Source organism: Prionailurus bengalensis, chromosome C2, assembly GCF_016509475.1.
Source record: "Prionailurus bengalensis isolate Pbe53 chromosome C2, Fcat_Pben_1.1_paternal_pri, whole genome shotgun sequence".
Taxonomy (NCBI): domain Eukaryota; kingdom Metazoa; phylum Chordata; class Mammalia; order Carnivora; family Felidae; genus Prionailurus; species Prionailurus bengalensis.
Window position 1 is genome coordinate 61,579,636 of NC_057350.1, and position 14,516 is coordinate 61,594,151.

General features: G+C 34.6%; 1 protein-coding gene across 3 annotated transcripts in view; it reads right to left on the reverse strand.

Moving 5' to 3' along the window:
* ZBTB20 (zinc finger and BTB domain containing 20) overlaps nucleotides 1-14,516 on the reverse strand; it is a 785,615-nt gene that overhangs the window by 572,979 nt on the left and 198,120 nt on the right. For all 3 annotated transcript variants that reach the window (XM_043595979.1, XM_043595980.1, XM_043595985.1), the window contains one exon: nucleotides 4,141-4,186. The gene's annotated coding sequence lies outside the window, so the exon portion shown is untranslated. The remainder of the gene's footprint in view (nucleotides 1-4,140; nucleotides 4,187-14,516) is intronic.

Below are 14,516 nucleotides of genomic sequence, written 5' to 3' on the forward strand. Positions count from 1 at the left end.
TTCTTATCATCATATTTTAGACAAAAAATGAGGTTTAGTAAGGTCAGGTAACCTTCCTCAGGTCCCACAGCTACTGAGGTTTTGGACTAGGATTTCAATGCAGGTTATTTGGACTCCAAAGCTCCTAAATTCAAATTCAGGCAAGAGATTTAGAATCCAGATATCCTAAAAGGTATTTGCAATCCAGGGACTCCTTTAAAGCATCTGAAGTCACAAAGATAGTAAATGTCTTGCTAAACTTGACTCAATTTATCCTCTTTAAGAAGATATCAATTATTCACAAACACAAACTGAGAAGCTTTAATAAGCTTAGATAAAATTAACACCATTATAAAAATACCTGTAGGTCTTTTAGATTCAGTACTATGATAGTTTTTCTTATGGTTAATATTCTTGCAACTTGACCTAGTCCATTTACTTCCTGGAGATAAACAATCAGCTCTCAAATCACTAGTGAGAAGATATTCCACATGAGGTATCTCACACTAGACCAAAAATCAAGAGTCAAATTTACATCTCTCACCTACTGGGCTGTATAACACTGACAAGTACATGAATTTTTTCTGAGCTTCCTTCCTCACCATGGATATAATAAAGATGTTTGACAGATGACCATTAAGGTCCCTTCAAGTTCTAACACTGTATGACATTTGAATCTCTTCTTAGGTATAAGAAGCAGAGGTAAAATTGGATAAAACCTCTAAAACAATCTATGTGACAATGACCAGGCCAGGATCTCTGCTTTCAGCCAATTAGATGTCTTTCTTCAGTATCTAAGTTATAGTAGTGGTGGTAGTGATAGAAATAATAGTAGTATAGTTAAGATTTATTGGGCATTTGCTATGTGCAAATCATCAAACTAAGAATTTTACATGTATTGTCTGATATCTAACTTGACACAACACTATATGAGGTAGACACTATTATTTTTCCAATTTTCCAAAGAAGTCACAAAGGAACAGAAATATTAGATATGTTGACTGGGTCATACTATACATACAATATTAGATATTAGATATACATACATACTATACATACAACATTAGATATGTTGACTGGGTCCATACTCATGATAAGTGATGAAACCTAAAAGAGTTCTAAACATATCTTTGCTTCCTGTACTAGTCTGTATGCTCTCTGAGGACAAGAACTTTGCTTTATTCATTTAGCTTAGCACTGTGTCTGACAAATAGTAGGCATCCATTTACTGTGTAGAATAAAAAAAAGAAAGAAAATGAGTAAGGGAGGGTGGAAGGGAAGGAAGGTGAAAAAGAAATATTTAGACATTCTTAATAAATGTTGATTTTCTTCCTTTATTTCTTTAACTCTAACATCACAGAAAAATCTGTAATTATGCCCAGGAATCCTGGCGCTTGGTGATTTCTCCTTCCTGGGGATTCCATACTATAATTTCTGGTACAAGTCAGTGAAACAGCTACCATTATCCGGTTTAGTAATCTAGCTAATCAATGTTCTTACCTCATCTCTTAATTTCTAATGTTGAGACTAAAAGAAGAATATAGTTTATTCTACCACACTAAGCTTCAAGGAAAAAAAAAAAAAAAGAATGTCCTTGATACTGGCCTCTCACCAACTGGTGTAAACTAAGGTGAAAGAAAAACTGTTCCCAGAGGAAAGGTACTTCCAAGCCTAACAGTACCTATGAATAACATTAATTAGTGGTACCAAAAATTGAGAAACATAAAAAAAGAAAAATGTTTTGATGCATTAGAAGGACATTGGCTCTTACTGCACCCTCTGCCATTGTTACGTGACTGCCGAATGCCACACAAAATGGATCTCGAGAAGGGCTTATCCAAGCAGGTCTTAACCACCCCATTTTGACTGTACCTCTACTTGGCTTTATCTCTACTTATTTACAGTTAGAATTTAGTGAATAGCAGAAACCATAATTATAAACATGTATACAGTAAACATAGGACCCATTACTTAATGTTTAGCAAAAACAGTTACAGATTTTTAATATAATCTGATCTTATCTGACCTGAAGAAAGTTAACATACATTTTACTTTTGTGTTTTCAGTGAGGTAGAGATTGGGAATGAGGGAGACGGTGATGAAAGAGAGACAGAAACACAGAGAGAGAGAGAGAGAGAGAGAGAGAGAGAGAGATGAAGAGAAAGTGATTATTCAGGGAACCTATGGCATTGATCATACAACGCAGAAGATTTGTTTATTCCTATGCTGCAAAGTATTTCTAAAGTTACAGTAACTTAGTCATTGAATGCCTCAGCATTGTGCAAAAAAACAGGTATAATATACTTTTCTCATACTCAGCAAAAATATATTGCAAATCGTGTTATGTAAATTCTTAATTATAATGAGGATCAATTCTTACATATTCATTTCTCATTTTCAGGACAGAATTTATCAGTAGCCTCATCTCTGTCTAATCAGCAATATGAGAACTAGAAGTCCAGAGACCCATTCAGAATATATAAGAAATAACAAATTTCTAAGACTCTCTCTATTCCTCTGTTTCTAATACAACTCCAGACATGTTTTATTCATATATACCCTCATTTCTTAATGACCACCTACTATGTATAAAACATTGTATTATAAGTTGATGATTAAAAAAAAACTTAGATGGATCAATAAAAAGAAAAGATATACAAGTTCTAAGATTTTGTTACTAAATACTAATGGAAACTCCTTAGGCTTTTTTAAAATATAGTACTCTTAAGGAGAATAATGCAAATTATTTGAATAAGTTTTCAATATCAGGAATTTGGGACTACCAAATAAATTATTTACTTAAGGACTTTTTTTATATTAAGTTGCCACTTTTTATTTTGCATTTAAAGAGCTTCACCTACTTAGTATAAGACGCAGTTTCTCATAGCTTTTCTACACTAAAAATTTAGATATTTATCAGAAAATAGAGCTATTGACATCTAAAACATCAACACTTGGGAAAAAATACCAGGTGACAATGATTTGATGAAAGTAAATATTAATATTCCAGCCTTAAAATCCTCACCTGGATTTTAGCCCCTTTTCTAGGACTACCACAAAGTAAGTTTTACTTTTTTTTTCCTCTCTCACTTCCACCCAACTGCAACAGACACATGCACAAATCAAGAAATCATCTTACAATATACCCTTAAATTTTCTGAATATGCCCCATGTGTCCACTAATAGCCAAATGCTTTCAAATCTGTTCAGCTAAATGGATCAATAACTACATCCAGCCTCATATAGTGGGGTTGCCAACATGGTGAAACTGAGCCAAACACAAAATGTCTCTACCAGGACCAAAATCATTATCCACCCAGTAATCTAGAGAGATCGACTTTCCCAGGTATCCCTTAGAGAAGTTAACATACACATTATCTAGGGCAGTCAACAGCTAGTTAAAAAAAAAATGAGACTCAGAACGAAGGATTTGGAGAAAATAATGAGTTTTATAATAAACCAATGTAATAGTTCAAGGTCTATATCAAGTAGGAATCCTTCACACTCAGAGTACACAAAATACGTAACAGCACGAGCAAACTGCTAACAAGCTTCTCTGTGCACTCACTCATATGACACAGCTGCAAGAAACAATTGAGCAGGTGCAACCAAGCTTTTGAGAATTCCTGCCTGTTGCCCAGGAACCACAACACTGCACAGTTGAGATTTTAAACAGGTGCAAACATTTTTTTTTCCATTCCTGTAGTGCTTGAGACAGTGCAGCAGACAGTACATCTGCAACCACTCCTTACCTAAAACAACCACCACAGAAAATAAACTCACAGCAACAAAAAAAGTTTGAAAATAAAACAATAATGTCAAAAACAGTGGTTTTGCAATAGTCTCTGACCCCATATCAGCAGTCGCTTTAATAGAACAGTTCCATAAAATACTCTCTAATCTCTTCACCAGATGAATGCTTTGTAATTAAAATTATTCTGCCTCATCAAATCTTAGAAATGTTTATTTGATTCTTACAATAGAGTGAAATGCAAGGTATGTATAAAATGCACTCCCCTTTGAAGCTGTCAATATTAATAAGTACTCAAAAATTAACATTTTCACATTATGAAATCTGTAAGCAATTTTAAAATACAAAATTGTAATAACTTGCAAGTTCATACGTAGATTTACATAACTATTGGTAATTCATATACATACCTGTGCAGCTATGGGGCACAGACAGACGTGCAATCTACCAGGCACTCTGAAATGCAAAAGAAATATATCATATAAGTAAAAATTAATTTTCTAAGTGGAGCCAGTATTTATGCTGAGGCAGTCTCTGCAGAGAAGTAGAAACGACTGCTGTCCTTAAAGAGGTGGGTAATTTTATATCTATATTTTCCCCAGATGATATTTCAGATAACCCCAAATTTATATGTGTGAATAAACACACACAAAGAGTCCCTTAGCAGTGTTATCAAAAACAAGTACCAGCAAGGGACTAAGACGCATCATGGCCCCTGAAACAAAACGCTTTCACTAGCGAACAAGGTAAACACTTAAAAATGATTTTTTTTTTAATTCTTTCAACACCACTGCTTTCCTAAAACAAATATGACGCTACTCTCTAAAAATGAAACCACTCAGATTCATCTGCACTAAGTTTGGATTGAACACTTGTGAGGAAGAAAGGTGCTTTTCATAGGGCAGTCCACAAACAGGCATAAATAAATAAATAAAAGTAAGCCTTGAATGTTCATTAACTTCAGGTTATAACAGCAATAGAAATGAGTGTTGTTTACCTATAAGAGAGAACACTAAAGTCACACCAGATAGAATGCCCCAACCCAACACACTTTAAAAAATTGCCAGTGATGTGGTATCAATACAGAAGGTAACGGAAATTCTTCCGGCTCAAAGTATGCAGAGTTTACAACTAGACCTGAAACATATTTGTTTGTAGGTGGAAACTGTATTGCAACACGTAACCTCTGAGCTACTGTGACCCTTGAAAATATTTCATAATTCTTTCTGAAAGCAAACTGAAGTGTTTAATTTATATACTTCTGAACATAGTGAATGAAGGTAACATATTCAAGTCAGTAGGTCTACTGAGTTAACCCTTGCTGAAAAGCGTGTAGAGGAAATAATCCATTTGGATGGAGACTCAATGAAACACCATCTTCATACACTTCTGATGGGAGTGTTAATTGCTATAAATTTTCTGGAAAACGATTAGGTAATGTGTATCAAAATTTTCACTCCGTCGTTTTTAGTACTAGGAATCTATCTTACATAACTGGAAACCATAAATCTAAAAAAGAAAATTTGTATGATAGCAAAAAACTAAAAGCAAACTAAATGTCCAACAGTGGAAAAATAATTAAAGCATGCACATCCATGTAAAGGAATATTTTGCAACACTCCAAAAAGTAACTTGTGGTACTATAATATTATATAAGCATATAGGGTACCAGTTGCATAGACATACTGCAATTGTGTAGATGAGTACAAAAACAGAAAGAACACACAAAAATATTGAGTGATTATATCTGGATGATAAGACTATGGATAATTTTAATTTTTGCTTTTTTAGTTTTGTATATAGTTAAACTATACAGTAAACATTAGTTTTATAATAGGAAAAAATATTAGTTGGTAGGGTAGGAATAAAAGAAAAAAGTTACAGACTGGCATATGGAAATCATAAATCTAACCTTCATAAGTGAAGTAAATTAATTCAGTCACACATAAAATCCACAAAGTATACCCACAGTGAGAAACTCATTCACTGCTTCCTCAGAGGGGTATGGCCAGGGTCTCTTTCATCCCACTGCTTTAGAATCTACACCAGTAATTCAATAACACATTTTTAATCATCTTAGTTAAACTTCTTTAATTATGCAGAGTGAAATGATGGCAAGAACAATTTAGGACTGCAAATCTGTTCAACCTATTACAGACTAATTTATTCACTAAGTCAACAATATTTAGTGAGCATCTAGTACACGCAAAGGGTTGTATTTGGCATTATGATATGCTAACAGATAAAACAGAATATATCTTACCCTCATAGAGCTAACTATGTAACAGTGCTAAAAAATATGTTCACACACCTTCCTATTAATTTTGCTGTCAATCCAACACTGTTCTTAAATAATAAAGTCTTAAAAACAAACAAAAAACCAAAATAAAAAATATGTACATATAGCTCATATAACACAATACAGTTTAAGGTATTTAAACATCTGTATTTAAACAGATATGGTACATTTTATTTTTTATTTTTTAAATGCTTATTTTTGAGAGAAAGAGAGAGAGAGAGAGAGACAGAGGGAGAGAATGAGTAGGGGAGGGGCAGAGAGAGGGAGACAGAAGATCTGGGGCAGATTCCGTGCTGACAGCAGACAGCTCAACGTGAGGCTTGAACTCGCAAACCTGTGAGATTAAACTGAAGTCGGATGCTTAACCAACTGAGCCACCAAGGCGCCCCAGATATGGTACATTTTAAAACAAGAAAGCATATATCAGACATCTCCTTTCATATTATTGCACAACAACTGATACTTAGGTAACATTCAAGAAAATGTCATGAGTACATGAGTGTGTATCACTTATAAAATACCCTAATAAATTAAGTGTTTAGTTTTGTTTCTTATGTGATCTATTTTTTGTTAATACAGAATTATATAACAGGAGACCAGTTATGAAGGCATATTAACCCAACCTCAGATGCCAGATGTCTAACTAAGCTTGTCTCAGATTATGTAAGGCCACACAAAACATATGCACAATTATTAACAGCTATAGTTATTTATTGGCAACTAAAGTAATTAAGTGGTTACTTGCTAACCTTGCCAAATGTACTGTTACAATACTACCAGGGAAAGGAAAGGAGATAGGAGTGGACAGACTAAATGCTGAGGGGATCTCTAACAGCAGAAGGTGTGATGGAGGTGGGTAAGACCATTTTTGTTGTGCAGATAAAGTGATGCAGCAGAATTTCTCTTAATAGCAGCTCAGCTTCCTTTTGGCCTGTAAGCATAATGTAACCATCATGTGCCCTTCTGAAGCGAGTGACACACGATGGTTTTGAGGTTCGGTCAATGGGGTCAGCCTGTGTGAAGTGGTGCCAAGAATGGAGAGAAGCTACTCATATGACCAATTATCTGTAGTTCTGTCCAGAGTTCTGGACAGCATGAGAGTTATATGAGGTAGCACGGTGGTTACGAGATTAGCTTTTGCCATCAGACAAACCTGCAATTGAATTCCAGCTCCCGCTCTTCAACTGTGTGGTGTTGAGCAAGTGACATTTTCCCTGTCTGTCAAATGAAGATTATGTTACCTACCCTATAGGATTGTTTGTGCCTATTACATGTTAAAGGCATGTAATGGAACCAGCACAGTTCCTGCTATAAAGTAAGCATTGCTGAAGGGAGGCTATTAGTTTGGCCCTAGTTGTGTGAGAAAAAGAGAGGATGTCTGTCCCTTTAAGTTAAAGTGGTAAACTAAACAGCGAGTAAGGAGATAGAAAGAAAGCTTACTCAAGATATCACTCTATCTTCCACAGCTCATCCAGGAGCCAGTATGGATGTTCGCAGAGTATCTCTGAATCAGGAAAACACTGTAACAATAGTAATAGCCACAGTACCCAGCCCTAACCAGCTTTTTAAACCACCATTCCTATTACTGAAGAGGAAGGCAGTAGGATCTCAGTAATATATGCCCATTTTTCTGAGTGAAAATGAAAGTTTATTTTCCATACTTAACTAAAACAATCCAGGAAATAGAAAATAAGGATGACATAAATGTAATTATTAACTGGAATTAGGCCCAGGTGTTGTGGGCCCTTAACAATAACATGTGGCAGAATCACCTTTTCATGTTTTCTAAAGAGACCCTGCAAATGACCTGAGCTCACATAGAATACAAAGTTTGCAAATATAATGAAAAATATTATAGTCAGTTTTTCTCTCATGGTTTGGAATACGTAAGTGAGTGTATAATGATGTTGTTATGACAGTCCTGAGTTCTGTTTTGATTTGGAGGACAGCACAGATCTAGAACTGTTAAATGGTATCTTGAGAGTCCCTAGAATAGTTTGGGTCACATGAGGGTGAAGTTGCTATCAGCACCATTCCAGATGGAGATATACTATAGAGGATTTGTGTTAAGTTCTTTTTACTTGCAGGCTGGCACAGCTGTATTCCCCAGTGGGGACTGAATAAGTCCAATTCCATGCTGTGAAGTGCAGGAAAGTTTATCTTCCCTCTATACTGGTTAGGCCTGACTAGACATGGAAGAGGGGGGTAATCGGTGGTGCCTCCTGGGCCATTAATAAATTGAATAGCTAATTCATTTAAGGCACTGAAAAGGGCCTCAGCAGGGTCTGCAGGGGACAGTGGCTCCATAAAAGAACTCTGAACCTAAATTAGACTGCAGACCATTTCCCCAATGACCTAGTGAACATCCTTAGGAACATCTTAAGTGCTTTACATTTTAAGTTTGACCTATTTTGAGAAATTACATTATGTGATCCAAAATATTTTTATTTTATTTCATATGTGTTTACTTTTGGACCCACTACCGAGCTGAGCTTGGTGCTCTATCATTGTTACATTGTTATTATAAAATGTTGAATTTAATCATCAATAGAGGCAATTTAATTTTTAAAATCGAGGTGCCCCAATTTCTGTGGTTTTATCTGAACAGAAAGCCTATGAAGAATAAGAGGAATTATAATTTTAAAAGTAGACTCAAAAAACTAGTTAATTATGCTTATTTTTATAAATTACTAAGCTAGATTTAGCCCTTCACACATAAAAAAATCTATCTTCCTATCAGAAAGAGGAAGTATGAGGGGCGCCTGGGTGGCGCAGTCGGTTAAGCGTCCGACTTCAGCCAGGTCACAATCTCGCGGTCCGTGGGTTCGAGCCCCGCGTCAGGCTCTGGGCTGATGGCTCAGAGCCTGGAGCCTGTTTCTGATTCTGTGTCTCCCTCTCTCTCTGCCCCTCCCCCGTTCATGCTCTGTCTCTCTCTGTCCCAAAAATAAATAAATGTTGAAAAAAAAAAAAAGAAAGAGGATGTATGAGAAGCAACAGTTATCTATTTATCTATTCTGTGAAATGGAAATAGATAAAGGGTAATAAGGAAGGAAAAGGGAACCATACAATAAACACCCATTAACCCAAGAGCACAGCAGGTCTGTCTAGACCTCAGGTCAGACCAGCTATAATGAAGCCACTACCTGTATGAAAACCTAAGCTTATTAAAAAAAAAAAAGTGAGGTTTGACTTTTCTAGTATTAATGGCTACCACTTAAAATGAAACAATATCAAATTTTATGTATAAACATGATGAATTTGAACTCTCACATAGAAGCCTGATCTATAATATATTATAAATAACTCTATTCTGTAATCCACACTTCACAGTTTATTAAGGAGAAAATAGTTTTATTAAACAGATGATATCTTAAAATTTAACTTCTTTAAATCAAAGTTTAAGAGCTAGTCAAGAAAATGCACAAAACTAGAATTTAGATAAAAATTGGGAATTATATCCTCAAATATAACTTGACATTAAGATTACGGAAAGAACTTATTCTTGGACAATGTGAAAATTCTACTGACCTGCATGTACACATCCCTGGGGTATCAGTTTAGATATTTTCTTCCTCCAGAGTCTGAAGCCCTATCCTTAATCTTGTCATAATAATCATAAGACTGCACTGTAATTGCCTTTAATATAAGACATGGGAACAGGGGTTTTGTCTCATTCATTGTTACATCTCTAGTCCTTAGTACAATACCTAAAAAATAGTAGGTATGGCTTAAATATTGGTTAAAGAAATACTGAACGAATTGGGTTACCATCTGTTCCCGATGATTAAGAAAATTTACACTGCATAAAAAAAATTAAGGAATTACATTCCTAAACAAATTCTTTTTCAACTTTTAAAGGACTAACCTTCCAAACCTCTTTTTACTTTCCCCTCCTACTTTTCCTCTTATTCTGTAGAAAATTAAATGATGACAATCCTAGTCTCAAATATTCACAACAGATTAGAAAGCCTGGTTGGTGTGGCCCCAGGGTGGGCAGGGGAGAATGCTCCAAATCCCTCTTGTCCACAGACACATTGAGTCATAGTGCCCTAGAAGATTTCCGCAGTCCCTGACCAACTGCGTGCTTCTATTCTCTCTGAGAGGCCACCTCCAACTATTGTTTCTGAGACAGATCCTGCCATTATTTTATTCTTTTGTAGCATTTATGACAGTTTGGATAATTCATGTGGTCATGGGTTTATGTGTTTATTCTCTCTTTCCCCAACTAGGTTGTACACTCGATAGAGGTCACATTATTTAGTTTGGCATTCCATATCCAGGGTCTAGTTTTGTGCCTGACACACACAAAAACACTCAATTACTATTAGTCAGATGTATAAATATGAGGCTTGGAGCAGCAGGTTTCAATCAAAAGAGACTGTGAAATCTGGTAGGTAACAGCTACCCCTACCATTGTTTTTTCTACATTCCAACTCTGTCTACCACTTGGAAACCTCAGTGCTGTAAGAATGCTTTAATTATAAATTCCATTCAATCAACAGCAAGTCAGGAAAACTTCAGAAGCAATTCTAGGTAGGCTGAAGGTGGAATATCTAGGAGAAGGAATGGAATTATAATGAGAACAGCAACCACTTCCAATTAAAAGTTTGGGTTTGAATTCCAGCTTCCTAAGTGTGTATCCTAGGGGAACTTACATAATCTTCCTAATACTGTTTCATCTTATTTAGAATGAGGGGATTTTATCTAAAACACAGAGTTTTTAATGGCAATTGAATGAGATTATATATATGAAAGCAGCTGGTAGTATAATTTATGGCATTTAGGAAAAGGGGCTGGCTACAAATTAGTTCCTTTGCATTGGCCAGCCAGTCTGCAGCAAGACAGAGAGATGATTTGACTAAAAGCCCAGGAACAGACATTTTGGATGGAGAAAAATGGAAGAAACAAGAGCTCAAAGGCAGAATAAAAGCAAGTAGGTGCTAAGGACTATAACTAAAAAAAGCATAAGACAGACTAGTAGGACTATAACAACAGAAATGGAAAGAGATTTAACATGATAGAAAAATTGCCAAGAAATCTATTAGCTTTTCACTTACGTGATACAGCATTCCCCACATATAAATAAAATAATTGCCACTCTTATAGTTAGGAGGAAAATCAACTGAAATGTACATTAAACACATATTAGAGGTTTAACATTCTTCACATGATTTCGTGTGCTGGAAACTCAGCCCGTGTAAATATAGCCACGAACTTTATTATTTACTATGATAAAGTAACAGCATATCCTCCTGTATGTACTACCTGCAGAGGTATAAAAGGCAAATGTGTACTTGCTCTTTAGGTACAATTACAAGGCAGCACAATGTAAGAGTAGGACCTTTCTTTGCATTCTGTGCTTATCAGACAGTGGCTACCATCACTGAAAAAGAAACAGTATCATCAAAACTTCATTACAAATTCTTTTTTCCACTCTTAGGTGCTTTCATTTTTCTCACTGCTCTAGTCAAACTTATGTCAGCTCCCTTGTTAAAACTGTTTTCTAAATCAGTGTCTTTCTCATCCGTGTGTGTGTGTGTGTGTGTGTGTGTGTGTGTGTGTATTCTTTGAACTGTTCTTACACAAATCAAAAAAGAGAATAAGAGGTCTTAGATGCACTGCATACCAAAAGTAACCACCATGGCTCCATACTTGCACCTCAAGGAATGCTGACCTGGTATCAAAAAGTTTACCAAAAGAGTCCTTTTGAGTTTATAGCATTTGCCCACCTGTGGTGATAAAATGTTTTCTAAAGTCTATGTTCTCTTCAAGACCGTCCTTTCATAGCATCACGACTTCGTTCAGGGATAGGCACCCAATATACAGCCACTGAATATTTCATTCACTTATTAAACAAAAATTTATTGAGTATTTAGTATGTACCAGTCATTTCTCTCGATAGCAAAGATACAGGAATGAATAGATGAAAACTTCTGGTCTCATGGAGATTACATTTTTGTGTGGCAAGTGACAATAAGCAAGAAAAAAAACTAAAATATATACAATAATAGACAATCATCCATATTAAGGAATTAAAATAAAGCTAGGAAGAGGAAAATAAATGTTGGGATGGAGGAATTGGGGGGTAAAATTTTAGAAAGGGTAATGGGTGATGATATCATTGAAAGATCACATTCAGGTAAAGACCTGAAATAAATCAGGGAATGAGTTAGGAAGATATTCTTAGAGAACAGGTATTCACGCCAAAGAAATAGAAGTCGAAAGGCCCTCTAGGAGGAATATGCTCTTCTGTTTCCTATAAAATGTCAGGCTAGATTCATAGAGGAATGTTCCTTTTATAACACAGAGGTGCTACATTTAAAAGAGAAAACACACAAACACATATACAAACAGAGTCTTTTAAATGTTTGATCTCACAAGAAAGAAATTAAAATTCCAAAAAGACAGAAACAAAAAGGAATATAAAGGACAGGGCATTTGGCATATTACTATGATGCTGCCACAACACTCAAGGGTTTTATGCAATTCTGTAATTGCATATTCAGTCAGAGACACAAAGCAAGTTTATGATAACTGCAATCATAGAGAATGGCAACCAAGTAATATACCTGGACTACCTAGAAGAAGCAAATCTACTCTGCTAGAACAACTTCAACAAAGCATACTGCAATGAAAAAGAACTCACATAGCAAAAATATCAAACACATGAAGAAAGGTTTTCCCATAAATAAGTCAGAAGATACAAAAGTGGTTTATATTAATTATGATCATTAAGTTAGAAAATGAACAGAGCACAGTCTTAATTAAGAACGGAAGTAACAACAGTAATCTCAGATTTAGCGGGGCAAAATGTTTAAAATGCTAAGAAATTTAAAAAGAAAAGGGTGAAACTAAGGAGGAAAACCTAAATAGGTAGATTTGATTAAAAAATAAAGAGATTCTGGGAGGCTCAGTTGGTTGAGTGTCCGACTTTGGCTCAGGTCATGATTTCATGGTTCATGAGTTTGAGCCCCATGTCGGGCTCTGTGCCGAGAGCCTAGAGCCTGCTTAGGATTCTGTGCCTCCCTATTTCTCTGTCCCTCCCCTGCTCATGCACATGTGCTTTCTCTCTCTCTCTCTCTCTCTCTCTCTCTCTCTCTCTCTCTCTCTCTGAAAAATGAGTAAAAATTAAAAAAAAATTTTTTAAATAAAGAGATTCATAGAATTGAATTTTTTATTAAAATTAAGGTCTGAAATGAGGCTATACATCACATTAGACACAGCTAAAGGAAGAATTACTGAACTGAAAGATAATTCCAAGGAATTTACTCAGAATAAAAGGGTGAAAAACATAAAAAGACATTAAGGAATATAAGAGACAGAATAAAAAGATCTAATATATGTCTAAAAAGTATTTGAGAATGAGGGTAGTCTGAATTTTAAAAAGTCCTACTAAATGCTGTTTATGAGAGACTTAGCTAATACATAACAAGAGAGAATGTTTGACACTACAAGAAAGGTAAAAACTGAGGTAGGCATATTAAGCCTTAATAAACCAGATTCTAAGTAAAAGCATTATTAAAAATTAAAGATAGTCATTAAATAATGAAAATGAAACAGTTCATAACAAGACATAGTAAATTGTTTAAGCATCTAACAGCACAGATGTAAAATATATAAAACACAAACAGCAAAATTCTTAATCATAGTACAAAATTTGGTCATATTTCTATCATTAATTCTAAGAGAAAGCAGGCAAAAAAAAGTAATGATAATTTAATAAGGCAGATCTAATTATAAATATAAAACACTACACCTAAGAATTATAAGACACACATAACTTCAAAGCACGCATGAAAAATGTGCAATAATTGACCTTATGGCAAGCCACAAAGTAAGTCTCAACACATACTAAATAATTAAAATCATTAATTATCTCCTCTAAGCACAGTTAAATTTATATTTAATAACAAAAACATAGTCTTGCCCCCTAAATACCTGGAATAACTGGAATTTTTCTTAAAGCTTCATAAAAATCATGGGTCAAAGACTAATGAAAATTCAAAAATTACAGAAAAAAATAGAACTTAATGAAAATGAATAAAACAATAAAACTCACAGGATGCAGCTTAAGAAAAATGTATAGCTATAGATTTTTATGTTTAAAAAAACTAAAATCATCAAGTTAGAAAAGGTAGAATAAAGTAAAACCAAAAATGTAAGAGCAGAAAAATTACAAAATAATATCAGAAATAAGTGAAATAAAAAAACATACAGATAGTCAACAAAATAAAATTTGGTTCTTTGAAAAGATTAATAAAATAAAATTTTGGGAAGTTTTATTAAAAAGAGAAGGTACAAATAAACAGCATTAAAAAGGAAAAAAAAAGAACAAATCTGTTTAGAGATTTAAAACGATTACTGAATACCATGAACAACTTTATGCTATTATTTAAGCTAAACATTCAAGCTATTTTAGAACTTCCATGAAAAGACAATTTTATTGAAAAATTTTAATTTGCTTGAGAGGAGTCAGAAAACCTAAAC